Source organism: Lucilia sericata, unplaced genomic scaffold (assembly GCF_015586225.1).
Source record: "Lucilia sericata isolate MDLA Ls3-8-SP2 unplaced genomic scaffold, ASM1558622v1 Contig001497F_arrow, whole genome shotgun sequence".
Classification (NCBI taxonomy): Eukaryota; Metazoa; Arthropoda; class Insecta; order Diptera; family Calliphoridae; genus Lucilia; species Lucilia sericata.
In genome coordinates, this window is record NW_023995425.1 from 72,021 (window position 1) to 88,568 (window position 16,548).

The 16,548-nt window shown below is 31.5% G+C and overlaps 1 long non-coding RNA gene across 2 annotated transcripts in view; it reads left to right on the plus strand.

The window, feature by feature from the left end:
- Window positions 1–16,548, plus strand: part of LOC119611627 — a 90,564-nt gene that overhangs the window by 58,423 nt on the left and 15,593 nt on the right. The window contains exon 3 of one of the 2 annotated variants that reach the window (XR_005232086.1): window positions 12,591–13,116. The exons of the other annotated variant lie outside the window; for it this stretch is intronic. This is a non-coding gene — a long non-coding RNA (uncharacterized LOC119611627). Of the gene's footprint in view, window positions 1–12,590; window positions 13,117–16,548 lie in introns of those variants that run through there. 2 annotated transcript variants of the gene reach the window in all.

A 16,548-nucleotide genomic window follows, 5' to 3' on the forward strand; every position in this document is an offset into this window, starting at 1 on the left:
TTTTTCATTTTCTCCCCTGTATTTGACTTTCCTATGATTGTATATAAAGGAAATATTGTTTTTAATTTTCTTTTCTTTTTCTTTTCCTTTTTTTGGTGACAAAACTTTGCTTTATATTAAAAACAATTTTTCTTTCCTTTTTTTCTATAAAAGAGGAGAAAAATAACACAATTTCCTTTTATATGACAAGGACTCTGCTGCTTTCATTCTAGAGGAATGAAAACAAAATATTTTTATGATGAAATCAAAATACAAAAGTTTTAATATTGATGGATAAATATCCTTTTCTTCCTTTAGTATTATACTTAAATAACAATTTTTATAGAGAATTTTACAACAACATCACACTAAAAATCCTATAAAATCAAGGTCTTGTTATAAATTATAAACTATAATTTGGGCCAAGGTTTCTCAATTTAATGACATTTAAATTGACAAGAATACAATACAATAATTATAGATAATTTAAAAATTATTCTTTACTATCCTTTACGAAATAATAATGACCTTCTTTTGACTAGTATTATTAACATAAATACAACTAATAAGTATTATTGATTATTTTCTAGTTTAATATAGAAGAGTAGGTCATTGGAATTGTCTTAGAAAAATGGACTAAATTATATATTAAAAATTACTTTTAAATAAGAATTTTTTGAATTAAGGTTATGTTATATATTTTAGCATAACTCGCTAACTATAAGACCGATTTGTTTAAATTATATAGCTAACAATTCTTAATCAAATAAGCTTTAAGTTATACTAACATTATTTCTTAAACAGCTTTCAAGTTCTCTAGATCTTTTGTAAAATATGTCTTAATAAAGAAAATATCAAAAAAAAAAATTGAAAAAATTTTAATTTTTAAAAATTCATTAAAAATCGAAAAACAATTTAAATGTGTTACTTTTCTCAGATATGAAAGCTCAAGAAGTAGCTAATAAAATGAGATATATTTTAAACTAAACGGTTAATAATTTCCCTAAATTATTGTTAATTAAACAAAAATATCACATTTTGCAGGAAAGATAACATTGAAATTTTTTTTATTTTTAAAAATTCATAAAAAATCGAAAATGACCTAAAATGAGAAACTAATTTCAGGAACTTAAAGTTCAAGGTGTTACAAATAAAAGAAGATATATATCAATAAAATTGGTTGATAAATATAGATTTAATGAGCAATTAAGTGAAAAACACATTTTGCTGGAAAGATAACATTGGAAAACTTTTTAATTTTTAAAAATTCTTGAAAAATTGAAAATGAACTAAAATGAGAAACTAATTTCAGAGACATTAGGGTCCATGGGTTATTGATAAACGAAGATATTTACCGATAAAATCGTTAAATAAATATAGATTTTATGAGCGATTAAGTGTTAGTATCTCATTTCGCAGGAAAAGCAAAATTAAAAAGTTTTTAATTTTTAAAAATTCATGAAAAATCGAAAGTGAGCTAAAATGAGAATCTAATTTCAGGGATATAAAGATCCAAGGTGTACAAATAAAAGGAGATATTTACCAATAAAATCGTTTAATAAATATAGATTTTATGAGCGATTAAGTAGTGTTAGTACCTCATTTCGCAGAAAAAGCAAAATTTAAAAGTTTTTAATTTTTAAAAATTCATGAAAAATCGAAAATGAGCTAAAATGAGAATCTAATTTCAGGGATATAAAGATCCAAGGTGTACAAATAAAAGGAGATATCTACCAATAAAATCGTTTAATAAATATAGATTTTATAAGTAATCATGTGAAAAAGAGCACATTTTGGAGAAAAGGCATTATTGAAAAGTTTTTAATATTTAAAAATTCTTGAAAAATTGAAAATGAGCTAAATTAAGAATCTAATTTCAGGGGCTGAAAGGTCAAAGTGTTGCCAATAGGAAGAGATATATTTTAATTAAATCGGTTAATAAATATAAATTTTATAAGCAATCATGTGAAAAAAGCACATTTTGCAAGAAAGTCATAATTAAAAAGTATACATTTTTAAAAATTCATAAAAAATCGACAATGACCTAAAATGAGAATATTATTTGAAGGATATAAAGATCCAAGGGTCACAAATAAAAGGAGGTATATTTTAATTAAATCGGTTATTAAATATACATTTTATGAGCAATTAAGTGTTAGTACCACATTTTGCAGAAAAAGCATTATTGAAAAGTTTTTAATTTTTAAAAATTCATAAAAAATCGAAAATGACCTAAAAATCGAAAGCAATTTCAGGAGCTTAAAGCTCAAAATGTTACAAATAAAATGAAACAAGTTTTTTTTTAAAATCTCTTAATAATTGTTGCTCTTATCAGCATTTAAGTGTTATTAGCTCATATTAGCTAAAATGCATAATTAAAATATTTTAAATTTTTAAAAATTCGTAAAAAATAGAAAAAGCCTTTAAAAGCTTTTGGATATTAACGGCATCTTAAAGCTTAATATGTTGCAAATAAACTGAGTTATGTTTTATGAAAATCTATGCACAAATTTGGTATTTAATTACAATTTAAACAAGTTATAAAATAATATTGTGTTCAGATTTTTTTTTTGATTTTTTTATGTTTTAAAATTATTGAAAGATGATATCATAATTGTTAATTTTTTTCGAAAAAAAAAAAAAACAGCAATGACATAAAAACAAAAAAATTGTGTTAACTTTAAACACAAATATTGTCAATTTTATACACGTGATATGAAATAACAATAATAATAAAAAAAGCTACAAATAAATAATATGTTCTTTTTTTTCTCTACTAATAGTCCGCAAAGTAAACAAGATAAGTTTTTTTAAATCGTTCAAATACTTCTAAATAAACAACAAATAATAGAATAAATTTATTAAAGAAAACAACAACTACAAATATTTTTTTACCCAAAAATGATAAGATTGTTTTCATGTTAGAAAAGTATTATAACAACATAAATAATATGTTTTTAAAAAAAATAAAGGTCAAAACTTTTCAAATACACTTGAAAAAATTTTAAGAATATTTACAAAATAAGCTTTTAAGCTTTACAAATATTTAAGCTTTTTAAAAGTTTTCGATTTTTCAAGTCTAGTTTATAGTCTAGTCTATAGTCTAGTCTATAGTCTAGTCTATAGTCTAGTCTATAGTCTAGTCTATGTCTAGTCTAGTCTAGTCTATAGTCTAGTCTATAGTCTAGTCTATAGTCTAGTCTATAGTCTAGTCTATAGTCTAGTCTATAGTCTAGTCTATAGTCTAGTCTATAGTCTAGTCTATAGTCTAGTCTATAGTCTAGTCTATAGTCTAGTCTATAGTCTAGTCTATAGTCTAGTCTATAGTCTAGTCTATAGTCTAGTCTATAGTCTAGTCTATAGTCTAGTCTATAGTCTAGTCTATAGTCTAGTCTATAGTCTAGTCTATAGTCTAGTCTATAGTCTAGTCTATAGTCTAGTCTATAGTCTAGTCTATAGTCTAGTCTATAGTCTAGTCTATAGTCTAGTCTATAGTCTAGTCTATAGTCTAGTCTATAGTCTAGTCTATAGTCTAGTCTATAGTCTAGTCTATAGTCTAGTCTAGTCTATAGTCTAGTCTATAGTCTAGTCTATAGTCTAGTCTATAGTCTAGTCTATAGTCTAGTCTATAGTCTATAGTCTAGTCTATAGTCTAGTCTAGTCTATAGTCTAGTCTATAGTCTAGTCTATAGTCTAGTCTATAGTCTAGTCTATAGTCTAGTCTATAGTCTAGTCTATAGTCTAGTCTATAGTCTAGTCTATAGTCTAGTCTATAGTCTAGTCTATAGTCTAGTCTATAGTCTAGTCTATAGTCTAGTCTATAGTCTAGTCTATAGTCTAGTCTATAGTCTAGTCTATAGTCTAGTCTATAGTCTAGTCTATAGTCTAGTCTATAGTCTAGTCTATAGTCTAGTCTATAGTCTAGTCTATAGTCTAGTCTATAGTCTAGTCTATAGTCTAGTCTATAGGCTAGTCTAGTCTATAGTCTAGTCTAGTCTATAGTCTAGTCTATAGTCTAGTCTATAGTCTAGTCTATAGTCTAGTCTATAGTCTAGTCTATAGTCTATAGTCTAGTCTATAGTCTAGTCTATAGTCTAGTCTATAGTCTAGTCTATAGTCTAGTCTATAGTCTAGTCTATAGTCTAGTCTATAGTCTAGTCTATAGTCTAGTCTATAGTCTAGTCTATAGTCTAGTCTATAGTCTAGTCTATAGTCTAGTCTTTTTTTTTTTTTTTTTTTTTGTTGCGCAGGAGGTGTGGAATCTTCAAAAGATGTATTCAACCCGTGTTGAAAAACATGCACGACTCGCCTAAGCGTCTACGTACTAAACCACACCCCCTTCCGTCCCAAAACCCCGCGGGACTGCCAATTGGTATTACTTCGCGGGGCCGGTTTGCCTGTTATCGGCTATTCATCAATTTTCGGCTTGCACGCAGCCTTGAGTGACCTTTCGGTGTCTTTCTAATTCGCATAGTTGTCTATGTACTGCTGTGAGAAATTTATTAAAAGCATTCCAGTTTTCTTCGGTTTTTATAATATTATTTATGATATTGTCTACCGTTATATTTTCGCCAATGTGGAGGATCAGCCTTGATCTGAGTGCGTCAAACCGTGGACACTTGAATGTTACGTGTTCTGCGGTTTCATCTTCTTCAGGGCATTGTGGACACCTTGAAGAGTTGTCGTGTCCGAATCTATGAAGATAACTTCTGTATCCCCCGTGTCCTGTGAGAAATTGCGTGAGGTTGTAGTTTACCTCACCATGTTTTCGATGTACCCAGACTTTTATACATGGTAGTAATCTGTATGTCCATCTGCCTTTTGGGGAATTTTCCCATCTTCTTTGCCAACTTGCCATAGTGTGCTCCTTTTCGATTTCCCGAATATGGTTCCTGGGAATTTCGTCATTATTTGCAAGTTGCTTGTAAACGTTTGCAAGTTCTTTAGCTGAAATGTCAATGGGAGGAATTCCCGCAACAACGCTTGCCGCCTCTACAGATATTGTTCTATAGCCGCTACAGACCCTTAGACAGTTTCTTCGGTATACTGAGAACATATGTTTTTTCGAACAGTTTCTTATCGACGACTCCCAAATTGGAGCTCCATATAAAAGCACTGAGTTAGTGACTCTGGATAAGAGTAGTCTACGACTCTGGCGTGGTCCACCAATGTTTGGCATCATTCTCGATAGCGCATTTGTTACTCTTGCAGCTTTCTCGCACGAATAGCTTATGTGCTCTTTAAAGTTGAGTCGGTCATCGACCATGATTCCCAGATATTTTATTGCCTCTGCGGATGTTATTGAGCTATCACCTACCTGTATTGTTAGGGACTCTCTCTTTTTCTTTCCGCTTATAAGCACCAGTTCTGTTTTATGTTCCGCTAGATAAAGGTTCATTGAAGTTAACCATTTTCTTATCGTACTAATAGCTTCGTTCGCATACAGTTGCACTTCATTTATGAATCTTGCCTGGATTAGTAGAGCTATGTCATCTGCGAATCCGACTACAGTCGCTTCTTCTGGTAGATTTAATTCAAATATACCATTATACATGATATTCCACAACAAGGGTCCTAGTACGGATCCTTGGGGAACACCTGATGTGATGTTATATTTTTTTATGCCATCGTCTGTTTCTACCAATAGAGATCTATTGGAGAAGTAATCTTTAATTATTTTAATAAGATACTCTGGAACGTTTTTGCGTCTTAAAGCGGACAGTATGTGCTTCCAACCCGCTGAATTAAATGCATTCTTGATATCAAGCGTTATGACAGCACAGTATTTTCTGTTTTTGCCTTTTCCGTTTATTGCCTGTTTGGCCATTTCATTTTGGTCTATAGTCTAGTCTATAGTCTAGTCTATAGTCTAGTCTATAGTCTAGTCTATAGTCTAGTCTAGTCTAGTCTATAGTCTAGTCTATAGTCTAGTCTATAGTCTAGTCTATAGTCTAGTCTATAGTCTAGTCTATAGTAGTCTATAGTCTAGTCTATAGTAGTCTATAGTCTAGTCTATAGTCTAGTCTATAGTCTAGTCTATAGTCTAGTCTATAGTCTAGTCTATAGTCTAGTCTATAGTCTAGTCTATAGTCTAGTCTATAGTCTAGTCTATAGTCTAGTCTATAGTCTAGTCTATAGTCTAGTCTAGTTTATAGTCTAGTCTATAGTCTAGTCTGTAGTCTAGTCTATAGTCTAGTCTATAGTCTAGTCTATAGTCTAGTCTATAGTCTAGTCTATAGTCTAGTCTATAGTCTAGTCTATAGTCTAGTCTATAGTCTAGTCTATAGTCTAGTCTATAGTCTAGTCTATAGTCTAGTCTATAGTCTAGTCTATAGTCTAGTCTATAGTCTAGTCTATAGTCTAGTCTATAGTCTAGTCTATAGTCTAGTCTATAGTCTAGTCTATAGTCTAGTCTATAGTCTAGTCTATAGTCTAGTCTAGTCTATAGTCTATAGTCTAGTCTATAGTCTAGTCTATAGTCTAGTCTATAGTCTAGTCTATAGTCTAGTCTATAGTCTAGTCTATAGTCTAGTCTATAGTCTAGTCTATAGTCTAGTCTATAGTCTAGTCTATAGTCTAGTCTATAGTCTAGTCTATAGACTAGACTATAGACTAGACTATAGACTGGACTATAGACTGGACTATAGACTGGACTATAGTCTAGTCTATAGTCTAGTCTATAGTCTAGTCTATAGTCCAGTCTATAGTCCAGTCTATAGTCCAGTCTATAGTCTAGTCTATAGTCTAGTCTATAGTCTAGTCTATAGTCTAGTCTATAGTCTAGTCTATAGTCTAGTCTTCTATAGTCTAGTCTATAGTCTAGTCTATAGTCTAGTCTATAGTCTAGTCTATAGTCTAGTCTATAGTCTAGTCTATAGTCTAGTCTATAGTCTAGTCTATAGTCTAGTCTATAGTCTAGTCTATAGTCTAGTCTATAGTCTAGTCTATAGTCTAGTCTATAGTCTAGTCTTATTAGTCTAGTCTATAGTCTAGGCTATATGGTCTAGTCTATAGTCTAGTCCTATCGTCTAGTCTATAGTCCTAGTCCTATAGTCCTAGTCTATAGTCTCAGTCTATAGTCCTAGTCTCTAGTCCTAGTCTATAGTCTAGTCTATAGTCTAGTCTATAGTCTAGTCTATAGTCCTAGGTCTATAGTCTAGTCTATAGTCGAGTCTCTAGTCAGTCTATAGTCCAGTCTATTAGTCCAGTCTAGTCAGTCTAGTCCTAGTAAGTCTAGTCTATAGTCTAGTCCTATAGTCTAGGTCTATAGTCTAGTCTATAGCTAGTCTATAGTCTAGTCATAGTCCTGTCCTATAGTCTAGTCATATAGTCTATGTCTGGATAGGCTAGTCTATAGTTCTAGTCTCTAGTCTAGTCTATAGTCTATTCTATAGTCTAGTCTATAGTCTAGTCTATAGTCCTAGTCCTATAGTCTAGTCCTATAGTCTAGTCTATAGTCAGTCTAGTCTAGTCATAGTCCTAGTCTATAGTCTAGTCTATAGTCTAGGCTATAGTCTAGTCTATAGTCTAGTCTATGTCTAGTCTATAGTCTAGTCATACGTCTAGTCTATAGTCTAGTCTATAGTCTAGTCTATAGTCTAGTCTATAGTCTAGTCTATAGTCTAGTCTATAGTCTAGTCTATAGTCTAGTCTATAGTCTAGTCTATAGTCTAGTCTATAGTCTAGTCTATAGTCTAGTCTATAGTCTAGTCTATAGTCTAGTCTATAGTCTAGTCTATAGTCTAGTCTATAGTCTAGTCTATAGTCTAGTCTATAGTCTAGTCTATAGTCTAGTCTATAGTCTAGTCTATAGTCTAGTCTATAGTCTAGTCTATAGTCTAGTCTATAGTCTAGTCTATAGTCTAGTCTATAGTCTAGTCTATAGTCTAGTCTATAGTCTAGTCTATAGTCTAGTCTATAGTCTAGTCTATAGTCTAGTCTATAGTAGTCTATAGTATAGTCTGTAGTCTAGTCTATAGTCTAGTCTATAGTCTAGTCTATAGTCTAGTCTATAGTCTAGTCTATAGTCTAGTCTATAGTCTAGTCTATAGTCTAGTCTATAGTCTAGTCTATAGTCTAGTCTATAGTAGTCTATAGTCTAGTCTAGTCTAGTCTATAGTCTAGTCTATAGTCTAGTCTATAGTCTAGTCTATAGTCTAGTCTATAGTCTAGTCTATAGTCTAGTCTATAGTCTAGTCTATAGTCTCGTCTACAGTCTAGTCTATAGTCTAGTCTATAGTCTAGTCTATAGTCTAGTCTATAGTCTAGTCTATAGTCTAGTCTATAGTCTAGTCTATAGTCTAGTCTATAGTCTAGTCTATAGTCTAGTCTATAGTCTAGTCTATAGTCTAGTCTATAGTCTAGTCTATAGTCTAGTCTATAGTCTAGTCTATAGTCTAGTCTATAGTCTAGTCTATAGTCTAGTCTATAGTCTAGTCTATAGTCTAGTCTATAGTCTAGTCTATAGTCTAGTCTAGTCTATAGGCTAGTCTATAGTCTAGTTTATAGTCTAGTCTATAGTTCAGTCTCTAGTCTGGCCTATGGTTTAGTCTATAGTCTAGTCTCTAGTCTGGTCTATAGTATAATCTATAGTCTAGACTATTGTCTAGCCTGTATGTAAGTATAGATAGTAAAACCCCAATTGTAGTAATGAAAAACTACCTGTTTAATAAAACATAAAAACACATTTCTCTAACCTTCCATTAACTATTTTTACATCAAATAAATACATTTTTTATTTGTTGTTTATTTTACATTTATTTCCAAAACAAATAAACAAAATTGTTAGAAATCCCCATAAAGGTGAAGGTCAAGTTTACAACACAGCTCACTAACAATAACATTTTTATATATGGGTTTATTTGTTATACGTTACAGTTTAACAAATCTAGAAAAAAAAAACACCAATATTTGCATAAATTAATTTGACTAAAAATAGTCATATTATTACGAGTATTAAGTTTTTAAATTAATTTCAGTTCAGTTGTTTGGAAAGTTTCATTTAGGTACTAACGTCACTTAGATTTTACATATTCATACATTAAATGTATGTATTTCCTTGGGGTGTTTAACGCTGGATATTATGCGGTCAGTTTAATTAACTGGATTTCTGTATTTAAAACATTAGCCAATATTGAAGCACATGTTATTAAAACACATTTATATAAAAATAATCGTCACAAATTAGTGACGTTAGATACTTATATAAAGGTAAATTATAGTATTAATATCTTTATAAAGGGGGCCTGAGTATAGCCTATAGACTGTAGGCCAGACTATAGACTAGACTATAGACTGGACCATAAACTACACTATAGACTAGACTGTATACTAGACTATAGACTAGACTATAGACTAGACTATAGACTAGACTATAGACTAGACTATAGTCTAGACTATAGACTAGACTATAGTCTAGACTATAGACTATACTATAGAATAGACTATAGACTAGACTATAGAATGGACTACAGCCCTAAGTTACATTGAACAAGACTATAGACAAGACTATAGACTACACTATAGACTAGACTATAGACTAGACTATAGACTAGACTATAGACTAGACTATAGACTAGACTATAGACTAGACTATAGACTACACTATAGACTACACCATAGACTACACTAGAGACTACACTAGAGACTACACTAGAGACTACACTATTGACTAGACTATAGACTAGACTATAGACTACACTATAGACAACAACATAGACTCGATTACAGACTAGACTATAGACTAGACAATAGACTAGACTATAGACTAGACTATAGACTAGACTATAGACTAGACTATAGACTATACTATAGACTAGACTATAGACTATACTATAGACTAGACTATAGACTAGACTATAGACTAGACTCTAGACTAGACTATAGACTAGACTATAGACTAGACTATAGACTAGACTATAGACTAGACTATAGACTATAGACTAGACTAGACTATAGACTAGACTATAGACTAGACTATAGACTAGACTATAGACTAGACTATAGACTAGACTATAGACTAGACTATATAGACTAGACTAGACTATAGACTAGACTATAGACTAGACTATAGACTAGACTATAGACTAGACTATAGACTAGACTATAGACTAGACTAGACTAGACTATAGACTAGACTATAGACTAGACTATAGACTAGACTATTAGACTAGACTATAGACTAGACTATAGACTAGACTATTGACTAGACTATAGACTAGACTATAGACTAGACTATAGACTAGACTATAGACTAGACTATAGACTAGACTATAGACTAGACTATAGACTAGACTATAGACTAGACTATAGACTAGACTATAGACTAGACTATAGACTAGACTATAGACTAGACTATAGACTAGACTATAGACTAGACTATAGACTAGACTATAGACTAGACTATAGACTAGACTATAGACTAGACTATAGACTAGACTATAGACTAGACTATAGACTAGACTATAGACTAGACTATAGACTAGACTATAGACTAGACTATAGACTAGACTATAGACTAGACTATAGACTAGACTATAGACTAGACTATAGACTAGACTATTGACTAGACTATAGACTAGACTATAGACTAGACTATTGACTAGACTATATTACATACCATAGTTCAGTTTATAGATCAATTTCTTTAACTAGAAGATTAATTATTTCTGTTGCCTGGTGTAATTTTGCTTTATCTTCCGTTATAAATATTTAATTTTTATTGTATAATAAAAACAAGTTAGAGTGCTATATTCGGCTGAGCCGAATCTTAAGTACCCTCCACCAGCAACTTTTGTATTAATACATTTCTAATTAATAAAATATTTGTAGAAATAAGTTTTCTCATGTCTTAAATAGAAAAATCCCAAGATTTAAACAGCTTAAATCTACTACAATTCCAAGATTTATTGAACATTAGAAACGCCACTTTCATTTAAATTTTTATAGCGCCCTAAGATATGCTTAGGGCGATCGAAAAAAATGTTCACAGTAATATTTCTGTGCATATGAGTAATACTTGTGCCAAATTTTATATTGATATCTTAATTTAGTAATGAGTTATGCGCGTTTAAGTGATTTTCGGGAGGGGACCTTGTATGGGAGCTATGACCAATTATGGACCGATCGGAAAAAAATTTCACAGTAATATTTCTATGCATATGGTCAATACTTATACCAAATTTTATATGGATAAATTAATTTAGTTATGAGTTAAGCGCGTTTAAGTGATTTTCGGGAGGGGACCTTGTATGGGAGCTATGACCAATTATGGACCGATCGGAAAAAAATTTCACAGTGATATTTCTATGCATATGGGCAATACTTATACCAATTTTATATGGATATCTTAATTTAGTACTGAGTTATGCGCGTTTAAGTGATTTTCGGGAGGGGACCTTGTATGGGAGCTATGACCAATTATGGACCGATCGGAAAAAAATTTCACAGTAATATTTCTATGCATATGGGCAATACTTATACCAAATTTTATTTGGATATCTTAATTTAGTAATGAGTTATGCGCGTTTAAGTGATTTTCGGGAGGGGACCTTGTATGGGAGCTATGACCAATTATGGACCGATCGGAAAAAAATTTCACAGTAATATTTCTATGCATATGGGCAATACTTATACCAAATTTTATTTGGATATCTTAATTTAGTAATGAGTTATGCGCGTTTAAGTGATTTTCGGGAGGGGACCTTGTATGGGAGCTATGTCTAATTATGGACCGATCCATAAAATTTTTCCTCTGAAAGAATTCCATTGACATAAGATTTTAATTTGTAAAATTTTGTGAAGATATCGACATTGTGGCGGAAGTTATTAACAAAAAACCCATTTTCCGGGAATATGTACTTTTGTATGGGAGGTATATGAAATTGTGGACCGATTCTGGCAATTTTCAGCAGGGATCAAGATCTTGTGCAGAAACGAATGTATGGTGATTTCCATGAAATTATCTTGCATAGTTTTCGAGAAAAATACATCAGAATGTGTAAAAAATGCTTATTTTTTCCGAGGTTGTTTTAAATTTTGATTCATAACTTTTCCCGGTGTGAACCGATTTTGCCCATTTGCAATACCAAACAACTTAGGAAAATGAAGAACATTTTGGGTGAATTTGGTTAAGCTCTATTGTTTCGTTTTATCGTGAGCGTGTTTTACACAGACAGACGGACAGACGGACATAGCTAAATCGACTCAGAATTTGATAAGGACCCAGAATATATATACTTTGTTGGGTCTCAGATGAATATTTCTTGGTGTTACACACGGAATGACAAAGTTATATATACCCTCTATCACCACTGATGGTGGTGGAGGGTATAATATTTAAAAGGTTTTATGCTCCTACAGGTTTATTGAAAGGTATAAAAAAGATATGGATTAAAATTTAGAAGTAACAAAAAAGCAAATAAAAAATTAATTACTCAAAAGTGAAGGTTAAATAATTATAAAAGCACCGTTCAACGGAGAGATATTTTAAGAAATTAAAAATATATATTTTAAACAATTTGTATCATATTAATTATTTACTTAAGTTGCAGTTACATTTATTATTTCTTAAAATTTATATTAATAATTTTATTTTCTTTTTTTCTTTACAGGTAATTTTTTATATGAAATAGTCTACATAAATTGCAAAATTTTCGGTAAGTTTCTATTTGCATAAGTTTTTGAAGAAAGTGTAGCCTATTTTAAGGCGTTTTTCTAATTGTTATGTATCTCTCTCTTCCCCCACAACTCTGTTATTAGCAAAAGTATTTAATAAATATTTCAAATTTCATTTCAACTTCTTAATTTCCTGCTATGTCAATCAATTAATTTGTTGTCTACCTTAAGTCATCTGTTATCCAATGACACACCTTACAAATTTGTGTTTGTTGAAGCATATTTTAAGGCTTTTGTCCTCCTTTAAAATAAAGTTTTAATCATTGTCATACAATGTCTTACGTTACGTTTTCTTTCTTCTATACCTGTTCATCATTTTCTATAGTAATTTATTATTATTGTTTAGTGTCAAATGTATTTGACAAAATGTTCAGTCAGAGCATTTCAAAATATTTTGTGTGAAAGTCAAAAAAAAAATTCGAACGAAAACAGGGTGTGAAAAAAAGAGTATTGTAAAGCTTATAGGTTGAACACAGTCTAGTCTATAAACTGCACTTGGACTGACAGTAGTCTGGATTGTAGTCAGCACTACAGACTAAACTAGATGTTCTAGTTCTGTTCTAGTTCTGTTCTAGTTCTGTTCTAGTTCTGTTCTAGTTCTGTTCTAGTTCTGTTTTAGTTCTGTTCTAGTTCTGTTCTAGTTCTGTTTTAGTTCTGTTCTAGTTCTGTTCTAGTTCTGTTCTAGTTCTATTCTAGTTCTGTTCTAGTTCTGTTCTAGTTCTGTTCTAGTTCTGTTCTAGTTCTGTTCTAGTTCTGTTCTAGTTCTGTTCTAGTTCTGTTCTAGTTCTGTTCTAGTTCTGTCTAGTTCTGTTCTAGTTCTGTTCTAGTTCTGTTCTAGTTCTGTTCTAGTTCTAGTTTCTGTTCTAGTTCTGTCTAGTTCTGTTCTAGTTCTGTTCTAGTTCTTTCTAGTTCTGTTCTAGTTCTGTTTCTAGTTCTGTTCTAGTTCTGTTCTAGTTCTGTCTAGTTCTGTTCTAGTTCTGTTCTAGTTCTGTTCTAGTTCTGTTCTAGTTCTGTTTCTAGTTCTTTTCTAGTTCTTTTTCTAGTTCTGTTCTAGTCTGTTCTAGTTCTGTGCTAGTTCTGTTCAGTTCTGTCAGTTTCTGTTCTAGTTCTGTTCTAGTTCTGTGTCTAGTTTCTGTTCTAGTTCTGTTCTAGTTCTGTTCTAGTTCTGTTCTACTATTCTGTTCTAGTTCTGTTCTAGTTCTGTTCTAGTTTCTACGTTCTAGTTCTGTTCTAGGTTATGTTCTAGTTCTGTTCTAGTTCTGTTCTAGTTCTGTTCTAGGTTCTGTTCTAGTTCTGTTCTAGTTCTGTTCTAGTTCTGTTCTAGTTCTGTTCTAGTTCTGTTCTAGTTCTGTTCTAGTTCTGTTCTAGTTCTGTTCTAGTTCAGTTCTAGTTCTGTTCTAGTTTGTTCTGTTCTGTTCTGTTCTAGTTCTGTTCTAGTTCTGTTCTAGTTCTGTCTAGTTCTGTTCTAGTTCTGTTCTAGTTCTGTTATAGTTCTGTTCTAGTTCTGTTCTAGTTCTGTGCTAGTTCTGTGCTAGTTCTGTTCTAGTTCTGTTCTAGTTCTGTTCTAGTTCTGTTCTAGTTCTGTTCTAGTTCTGTTCTAGTTCTGTTCTAGTTCTGTTTCTAGTTCTGTTCTAGTTCTGTTCTAGTTCTGTTCTAGTTCTTCTAATTCTGTTCTAGTTCTGTTCTAGTTCTGTTCTAGTTCTGTTCTAGTTCTGTTCTAGTTGTGTTCTAGTTCTGTTCTAGTTTGTTCTAGTTCTGTTCTAGTTTGTTCTAGTTCTGTTTAGTTCTGTTCTAGTTCTGTTCTAGTTCTGTTCTAGTTCTGTTCTAGTTCTGTTCTAGTTCTGTTCTAGTTCTGTTCTAGTTCTGTTCTAGTCTGTTCTAGTTCTGTTCTAGTTCTGTTCTAGTTCTGTTCTAGTTCTGTTCTAGTTCTGTTCTAGTTCTGTTCTAGTTCTGTTCTAGTTCTGTTCTAGTTCTGTTCTAGTTCTGTTCTAGTTCTGTTCTAGTTCTGTTCTAGTTTCTGTTCTAGGTCTGTCTAGTTCTGTTCTAGTTCTGTTCTAGTTCTGTTCTAGTTCTATTCTAGTTCTGTTCTAGTTCTGTTCTAGTTCTGTTCTAGTTCTGTTCTAGTTCTGTTCTAGTTCTGTTCTAGTTCTGTTCTAGTTCTGTTCTAGTTCTGTTCTAGTCTGTTCTAGTTCTGTTCTAGTTCTGTTCTAGTTCTGTTCTAGTTCTGTTCTAGTTCTGTTCTAGTTCTGTTCTAGTTCTGTTCTAGTTCTGTTCTAGTTCTGTTTCTAGTTCTGTTCCAGTTCTGTTCTAGTTCTGTTCTAGTTCTGTTCTAGTTCTGTTCTAGTTCTGTTCTAGTTCTGTTCTAGTTCTGTTCTAGTTCTGTTCTAGTTCTGTTTCTAGTTCTGTTCTAGTTCTGTTCTGTTCTAGTTCTTTTCTAGTTCTTTTCTAGTTCTGTTCTAGTTCTGTTCTAGTTCTGTTCTAGTTCTTTTCTACTTCTTTTCTAGTTCTGTTCTAGTTCTTTTCTAGTTCTGTTCTAGTTCTGTTCTAGTTCTGTTCTAGTTCTATTATAGTTCTGTTCTAGTTCTATTATAGTTCTGTTCTAGTTCTGTTCTAGTTCAGTTTTAACTAGTTCACTTCTAGTTCAGTTTCAATGCTACTTCAGTTTATGTTCCTTTCCTGGTTAATTTTAATTCAGTTCTAGTTCACTAAAAAAATGTCTGAATAATGAAGCCCCCTGTTTATATTTGCACCGTTTGTAATGTGTAACCATTTGTCTTACCACTCTTATAACAGAACTGTCAGTTATAATAAAAGTTTTTTTTTTATAAAAAATCCCACAAATAAAATCACACTATATATGATTATTGCAATAAAATGTGTCATCATTGTCTGGTTGACTTTACAACATATTGTGGTTGCTGCTACAACTACGGCTACATATTGCTGTTGTTGCTAATAATGTTGACAATGATGTTTAAACCTGATGACGATGATGATTTTTATTATAAAGATGGTGACTACCATGAAGTTATGGCAGACATGTGAAAAGTCAGCAGAAATTGTAACTGGGTTTTTTTCAACTTGTCATATGTAAGTTACAATTTTGAAGATTTAAGACTTAACATGATGGAAAACAAAGCAAAACAAAACTGAACATGTTGAAGTGGAGGGGAAAGAAATGAAGAAAACATAACACAATTGTGGTAATTGTAATAACATTGATTTAATTTCTTTTGTTTGCTGGATTTCAAGTTGTCTGAGAGCGATGGGCACAGTGGGTGGAAGTAGTTTGTCGCGGTCAAAGGTCAAAGGTGTTAAACTAAAATTTTCTAAATGTTAATATTTTATCTCATCTATTTGTTCTCTTTGAAAACATTTCACAATTATCTCTTCTTGGAATATTTTACAAAAATTTTGCAATATCTTGCGAAATTAAACTAAATATAACAATTTTTAAACTATTACACATGAATAATTTGTTTTACATATTATGTATAAAGATAATTATTATTAGTTTTTTACTTTAGTTTGCCTTAAACACTATTATAAACAACGCCTTTTTTCGCATTATTTATAAACAGCGAGAAGAATTCTGTAATAAAAAAATAACAACAACAGTCATATAACAGAAGGCACACCCACCAGTCATCATCACACTGTTGATGAAAAAATTTAATGTTTGTTTTTTTTTTTATTATTTTGCTGTTATTTCTTGCAGCAAAATGTGTAAAAGAAGAAGAAATAATGCTCAAGTGTCAACTGCAGCAGTAGTTTTTCGCATAAAAAATGCGCGTTTTAACTTGTGTTTTTGACATACACGTTCAATTGTATAAATTTGTATGTTGACGATAATATTGTTAACCAGGGCTAAGATTTGCTGGTAACAAAACTAAA